Here is an 8,296-nt window from a genome sequence, read left to right on the forward strand (position 1 = left end):
AGGGGAAAGTAGATTTTTTTTTCTTCTAAATTGAAAATAACAGATAATAAGTTAAAATTAAATTAGGACTCTATGTGTCAAGAAAAATCTATTTTTCACTTGTATGTTCTCATCCTGAAACTTTACCCACAGCTTTGTGGTTACTTTCTATTTCAGCAAGTTTATGCATTAAGAATTCCCCTAAAATTTTAGCCAAAGGCAGAGGCATTCTGGTTGTGTTTTGCATACCTGGCTCTGTATCAGAATCATTAGGAGGTTTTGCTATTTCGTTCTTTTTTTAATGCAAATTTCTATAGCAGTACAAAACATCTAAATTATAATCTGTGATACAGTGAGATGGGAACCTGAATTTTTCACAATGTTTCTAGGTATTTATGATTCCTCAGCTGTCCTTTAGAAAAACTGTTACTCTTCATGATCATGTAAAAAATGTGTTGGTGACTGAGGTCCTCAAAGTTGCTAGGAATTCAAAACTAGGAAAATTAAATCTAGTATTATATATTTAAATAAAGCAACTCTTTATTTCTCCATTCTTTTCAAAGATAGTACACAGTTTTCCAGGCACCCAGACACAGAATCTACAAAAGGTCTCAGCTTTCTTTCCTTATATAGACTATCCCTTTGGTTCTATTGATTGTACCATTTTCTTAATGTCTTCCAAATTAATCATTCTTGTTGTTTTGGCCTATTACTGCCCTAACTCAGATAATCATTATGGTCTTGCTTTAAATCTTTAGTTTATTTCATATTTCATATGAGAAAATCCATATATTAAAGCTTGCTAAAAATACCCTTTGTTCCTTGGGCCCAATATTTCTCTGAGCTATAATTTTCAGTAATCATTTTACCTCAGTTTGCCCTATTGGGCTCCCTGTATTTTTATTTATTTGGTTTGTATTTTGTCAAATATTTTGTTTATTTTTTTCTTTTGTGTGTATGAATGTACTTCCTGCATGTAAGTGCACCTGTGTCATGCAATGCCGACAGAAGTCAGAAGAGGGCACCAGATACCCTGGATCTGGAGTTATGGGCAGTTGTTAGCCACTAGTAGATGCTGGGATCTGAGCCTGAGTCCTCTGCAAGACCAATCAGTACTGAGCCATCTCTCCAGCCCCTAGTTTGTATTTTGTCTAATTTGGGCATGAAGGTTAGTACCAAAGATATTCCTTGAGAATTATAGTGAAACTTGTGATTAAGGAATTATTTCAACTGTATTATATGGGAAAAGACTTTTCTCCAAGTGAAGAAGAGACACAAACTGAAGAGATTTTGTGTATAGATCTTGAAATATTCCATCACTTCTTCATCCCAGTTCACCCCAGACTGAATCTGGTTCAGGACAATAGTATTTTTTATTTTAAGTTCTATCTAATAACATTGACTGTGTTTATCCTCAGAGATGATGCCAAAAATAAAATCAGTGATACTCGACTATGATTCTGAGAAATCTGTAGAAGCTCATCTGTGGCCATGTGATTAGTCATGGAAGCTTCTCCCATAGAGGGGAGTGTGTTAAGGACTATAGCAGTTTTGAAATATTTTATGGAATACTTATTTCCTGATTCTGATTAACCCACATTTCTAAACACTGCCCCCTGATCTCCTCAATGTGTCATTACTCTAGTATGTCAAGCCAGGTATTCAACATATAATAACTATTACATAGAAATCTGTCATCTTAAAATGCTTCATTTTACATGTGGTGTGCAAGGCTATGGCTGTTAGGACCAGTAATATGTTTCCACACTCACCTTTCAAATGGTCTCTTTTGACTGAGGTAATGTATTCTCTTCATCTGGTTTGTGTCCATAGTCAATGAGATATTTTTCCTCTTATTCTCCTGATCTTTTGTGGTATATACAGCTTTCTTTCAGATTCCTATCAGTAATGCTTTCAGAAACATTGACGCAGGTCTCATATTTAATCATGGAAACAAAGTACAAACATTTATCTAGATCTTGCTTACTTCTCGATGCTAATCTTTCTTTGTTGATCATCTTATTTCCCCATAGTGAAATAGAAAGTGCAGTCTTTTTAGTTTGCTCAGGAATGAAGAGTTTCCTAGGGTATCCAGGAATGCCTGCCCTGCCTTCATTCTCCATGAGACAGATGGTATCTAGTCAATGCTTAAACAATGAATTGGCTTTTCTTCACAGGCCTCGTCCTTTCCTTCCTTTTTTTTTTTTTTTTTTTTTTTTTTTTTTTTTTTTTGTCAATTCAGCTTGTGAAGAGGCTCCAAGAACTTGTTCCTCACCAAATAGCTTTGTATAAAATATCTTTTCTACAGATTCTTAAAACATGAATGTAAGCTTCCATATTCTGCTAAATTGCATGGCCAATTTGTTTCAAATAACTCAGGAGTTCAAGAAATGCAATTTAGTGGAAAAAATAAAATACCTATGAAAGAAAAAGTACTCTTGGTTCCATAATTTCTAGCATTCGGGTAGTAGTAACAGTTGCCATAGAATAGGTACACTGTGTTCCAGACACTGTTCAACTTAGCTTCATTCACTTCCAAGACTTCCTGTATGACAACATCATATCAGTCATACGATGGAGAAATTGGGCAAGTAGGGTTGCTTATCCAAGATCACATTGTTCCTAAATACAAGCACACAGAAAAATGTCTATCTCAGAGGACTTTACCACAAACCTTGTGTATCAAGATGCTTAGCATATGAAAATGATTCAGCTTTCAGAAAGCCACTAGAGTGCCTATGCCTTATAATATAAAAAACCTTCAAAATAGTCTAGATGTACCATGTAGTTAAACACATTGATAAATGAATAATCATATTAAATAGATTAGAGAAAGCTACAAACAATCTAATAACAGATAAGGTTTTGTTTAAAAAAACCTGTTTTTGGAAAATAAAAAATTGTTATATATGTAAAGACCTATGTGTATATTGCATATATATAAGATAACATACATTGTATATATATATGATAACTATTATCTGAGTATATGTAATAATTTCAGGTCATCTGTTCAATGTCAGGACTCAGGACTTCTATCAGGTATTTCCTGCTAGTTTATCTGTCCAACTGTGATGTTCAGTAGATCTTTCATTTCCCAGTACTTTAAGCTTACATTGAGTATGTTTCCTGTAAGAGCAAAGAAAGCTTTTTAAAAAAATTATAATATATTGCAAACCCAGTAAAAATAATTTTAGGTAGTCAATACACTTTTCCTATAAATATGAAATGAAATGGAATATAATATTTTTTATATGGCAAGACATACCCAAGAGGTTTTAGGCACTTCAATATCTTCTTCATCAATAGTTATTTAAGTTGACAGCTGTGATAGATCCTGTTCTGGACCAAGTAATAAAATTCATATTCTACCACTAATGGTTTCTTTGTTTTGTGATTTCATGTTATTACAACATATGTATTTATTAACATTAACTTTATCTGAAGAATGTTTTGAGAATTTCATTTTAGTCTTTGGGAAAACTTAGTGCTCCCTGGAGCCATGATGAGCAGCCTTATAAACCCAAGTGGTGACTATTTTACAGTTCGGCATGTGTGCATGATTTGTTCTTTGAAAGCCCTAAATGCATATTTTGTTTAAATTGTTCTCATTTCCTGTTCTATCTCAACTGCTGCAGTGTTTGTCATTCCATCAATCATATTTATTAAGATTTCCTACCCTTAAAATATTCTCCAGTTGATCTCAAATTGCTTTAATTTCAATCTTGACTTTTTGCACCATTTCAGGGAAAAATTAATACATCTTGATTAAGTAGTCATTAAAGTAAAATGAGAAAACAATCCTTGAGAGAATGAGGCAGGATTACTTTCTGAAGTTTGGTTATTTCCCTTGTTTATTTCTCTCTGTCCTTGTGCTCAGTCCTTAAACAGAGGCTCTTCATTTGCTTCTGGTGGAAATTATAGACAAAAGATGTCAGAGTTGGAGTTTGTGGTGTTGTTACTAATTATAATTTTGTTTAATAGGTACTTATGTGATTTTTTGCATATTAAATATGTTGGCTGAGAATATTGTTATATCCTAGTTACATGATATTTTTCATCACTGTCATCTAGAATGCCATAAACAAGGCTGTGATGTTTATTTTGCCTATATTTTTCATTGCTAAAATTCTATGTATTGTATACATTTATCTATATAAACACACTTTTTGTATTTTGGGAAAATATAAAAATGCATTTAGTCATGCAGTTGGTTTAAAATGCCCAGATATTTGACCTCTTACAGGCAAGCAGCCTAATTAAATTTCTTTTTCACTAGTATGTTTGTCATTGTTTTGATAAAGTGTAGAAAGAATGCTGTTGGTAATGTCATGAGATTTGCAAATCCTTTTTAACTCCTTTACACACTGGGCCTATGAGATGGAATCTGGGGTTACTGAAAGGACTGTGAAAAGGAAATTGGTTAGTAGAGATAACAATAACAGATATAAAGGACTTAAGATGCCTCCGTTTTTCAATCTATGAAGTAGGGGTATTAGTATCTAATATAAAACTTGTTTTGGAAGTTAACATGGGTAATATATAAAAAGTACTTAACATGAAATGAATTCCCAGTGGCTATGTATTGAATAGGAACTTGAATTTTGGTTTAATCAGCTGTCAAGTTAAGGTAATTAATACCCAGTTCTACCAGGTACCCCTATTTAACAGATGTGTTTTTTTCTTTTTCCTGGGTTTCTCTGCAGATTAACCAACATATTCTTTGCAAAAATATTAAGTGAAGTATTAAAATCCCATCTAAATAAAAAAAATTGATTAAAAATATTGTTATAGAAATCATTTCTTTCTCTTTGTTTTCCAAATTTAAAAGTTTTATGAGACAGTTGAATGCTCAATTGTATGACTTGAGGATGCCAGATATATCCCTAATGATAGTACTTTCCATGATGATTATTGAAAATATAAGACTTACTTATTACATGGCTCTGAGGGTTAAAATACAAATAATATCAGAGCAGCCATATTTTATAGTTAATACTTACCTATATAGTAGTTTTAAGTCACTTTAGAATACTAATCTGGATTCTGTTTAGGAGTGTTAGAGAAAGAGCCAACTCATGGAGAACTGTAAGTGTTCCAAGGTTAATGCAGTTAGCTTGAACTACGGATCAGTAACTGATTTTCTTGTAGCATCTTTTCATTTGCTCTTTACTTAAAAATTTTTGGTAATTATTTAAAAACTGCTTGGGAAAAGTTTACTTTAACCAATTTTCACATGATGGTTCCATCAGGAAGTAAAGCAATCAGAATTTCCTATCTGTATAGAAAGATATCAAAATATATATATCTCAAAAAGCCAGCCCAATCTACATCTTCTACCTACACTGTTTAGAAGAGGTAAAGACACAACCAAAAAAAAAATACTATAGCTCCATATTCTTAATGAACATGGATGCAAAAATTCTCAACAAAACACGTGCAACCCACATACAGATGTACATAAAAAAGATCATTCAGCATGATAAAGTAGGCTTTATTCCAGAGATGCAGGGATGGTTCAGTATACAAGTCAATAAACATCATCAATCATATAAATGGACTCAAAGACAAAAACCACATCATCTCAATAGATGCAGAAAAGGCTTTCAACAAAACTCAGCATGCATTCATGATAAAAGTTTTGAAGGGAATTGGACTGGAGGGAACATACCTCAACATAATTAAAGTCATATATAACAAATCCACAGCCAACATCATTCTATATGGAAAAAAAACAAAAAATAAAACAAGGATGTCCACTATCTCGACTCCTTTTCAATATAGTGCTTGAAACTCTTGCCAGAGCAATAAGACAAAGGAAGGAAATTAAGGAGCACTAAATGGAAAAGAAGAGGTCAAATTGTCACTTTTGGCAGATGATATGATACTATACCTAAGAGATCCCAAAAAATTCCACCAGAAAACTCTAATAACTGATCCACAATTTCCGTAAAGTGACAGGTTACAAAATTAACCTACAAAATCAGTAGCCTTTCTATATACCAATAAAAAGTAATTGGAGAAAGAGTACAGGGAAATCCTCCCATTCACAATAGCCTAGAACTCCCTATGTAGACCTGGCTGGCCTCAAACTCATAGAAATATGCCTTCCTCTGCCTCCGATGGGCTGGGATTAAAGTCATGGGCCACCATACCCAGCAGAAGAACTATTTTTTAAAAATTTGTTTTTATTGAATTTTTTTGTATTTCATATAGAATATCTCAAATAATCTTAGTCATCTTTATATCTCAGACCCCACCGACACCCTCCCATAGGTCGCCTCCCCCCACTGAAACCCATATACTTTGTCATCCATGTTAAGGCCCACTGTGTCAAGTCAATGTTCCCAGACGTTCCCCAGTGCAAGTTCATCCACTGAGGTCTAGTCAACTTATCCAGAGTTCCTTGTTGTAGGAAGCTCAGCTCTTCCTCACCTGGGAGCAATCAGCTGCCAATATTTCTTCAACTAAGATTGGGGTCTGCTGCTCATTTCCCTGGCTCTATGATGGGTTTTTGTCTGCCTGAGTTGCATGAGAACTAATTTTTAATATTAGTTCTAACACTGTATTTTCCCCCTATGAGAAGTTCATCCTCTATCTCTATAATTCTTAATTTTCAAAAGGTAATTGCATTTCATTCCAGGAATTTTCTATATAGATATATTGTGTAAAGCAAGTCACTCAATAAAAGTGTTATAAATTCGTTAGTGTTTAGATGCTTTTTTCAGTCTGTAAATAACTTACCTTGTGTTATGTTCTTATGAGTAACGTTTTTTTTGAATTTCTCTCCAAAATAACTTTGATATTTTTACAAAAAGAACAGAAAGCCATATTTTAGCCTTCTATTTAATTAAAAAAGTACTACCTCTTCATTTTGAAACAAATGTACTCAAGGTTAGGGTGTTCCCCATGTGAGAGAGTAGTTTTGTGCAGAAAACAAAAAGCAAAATTTTGCACGTGCATAAATTGCCCTATAGTTCTAGGAAAACCTTTCCCTTATATTTTCCTTTCCTATTCCACCCATTAAATCATTTAATTGACAGTTACTATTGCAAAGTTAGTTTACATTATTAGCAGCCGCTATGGATTTTACCTACAGTACATGAGAAAGATCATATTATATATCCTAAAGGAAATAAATCAATCATGGTTTAGGGGTGTCATAAAGGATCTGAGAGTGTTCCTGATGTCCCCATACATAGAAAAGGCATGTAGCCTTCAGCACTGCAATGCCACATTTAAGACACCCGACATTATTACTACTGCTGAGTGCAGCACCTGGCACACTGTGACTCATCAACTAAGCTTTATTGACCAAGTGAATGATGTTTGAATGGTTTATCTGGAGTGGAAATCTGTCACCTTAGTATCCAAGGCTATGAGTTGGTATCAGAAGGGGTTCATATGTAGTACCCCCATTTCTCCTTTTTTCTATTTCAGGAGCAACTGAAAGACAGGCCCAGTGATAGCACGGTTGGAGGTCACAGTTTCACCTCTATGATGGTTTATCTTCCTTGTCAACTTGATTAGATTTAGAACAGTGGAAACACACCTTTGGGCCTGTCTATGAGAGTGCATACAGGGAGGTGTAACTGAGGAGGCGAGACCTGCTCTAAATACAAGTACCACCATCCAGTAGGCTGGGGTCCCAGACTGAATAACAAGGGTTAAAGGAGAAAGCAAAGCTGAGCACCAGCATTCATCTGCCTCTGCTTCCCAATTGTGGACACAGTGTGACCAGGTGCATCACAGTCTTTCTTCCGTGACTTCCCTGCCATAGGGTGGAATGTATCCTCTCAACCCAGCAATCAAAATAAACATTCCCTTTCTTTTTTTAAAAAAAATTTATTCAGCCTATCAAGAGTCTCTTGTTTTAGGAAGATCTGCTCTTTCTCACCTAGCAGTAATCAGTTGCCAATGCTTTTTCAGCTAAGATTGGGACCTGTTGTTCATTTCTTCAGTTCTATGCTGGGTTTCTGTCTACCTGAGTTTGCTTAGGACTTGTATATGCTGACACCATTGCCATAGAATTATATGAGCAGGGTCCCAGGAACTTGTAGGACTCTGTTTTCATATGGTCTTCCATCTCCTCCCTGGCTCTTACAACCTTTCCACTTCCCTCTTCTGAGATGGTCCCCAAACCCTGCATGAGTGAAGTTTTTTATTTTATTTTATTTATTTTTTATTGGGCTTTTTTGCTACTCTAACATTCCCCCCTCTGAAGAGATAACCTTAAAATCTTTTAGGGATTAGATAAGAGCTCCCAAATACTTTTGACATTTTTGGCCTTTGGAACAGAAACCTTTCCTTTCTAAAG

The sequence above is a fragment of the Nannospalax galili genome, unplaced genomic scaffold (assembly GCF_000622305.1).
Source record: "Nannospalax galili isolate Female #2095 unplaced genomic scaffold, S.galili_v1.0 scaffold386, whole genome shotgun sequence".
NCBI lineage: Eukaryota > Metazoa > Chordata > Mammalia > Rodentia > Spalacidae > Nannospalax > Nannospalax galili.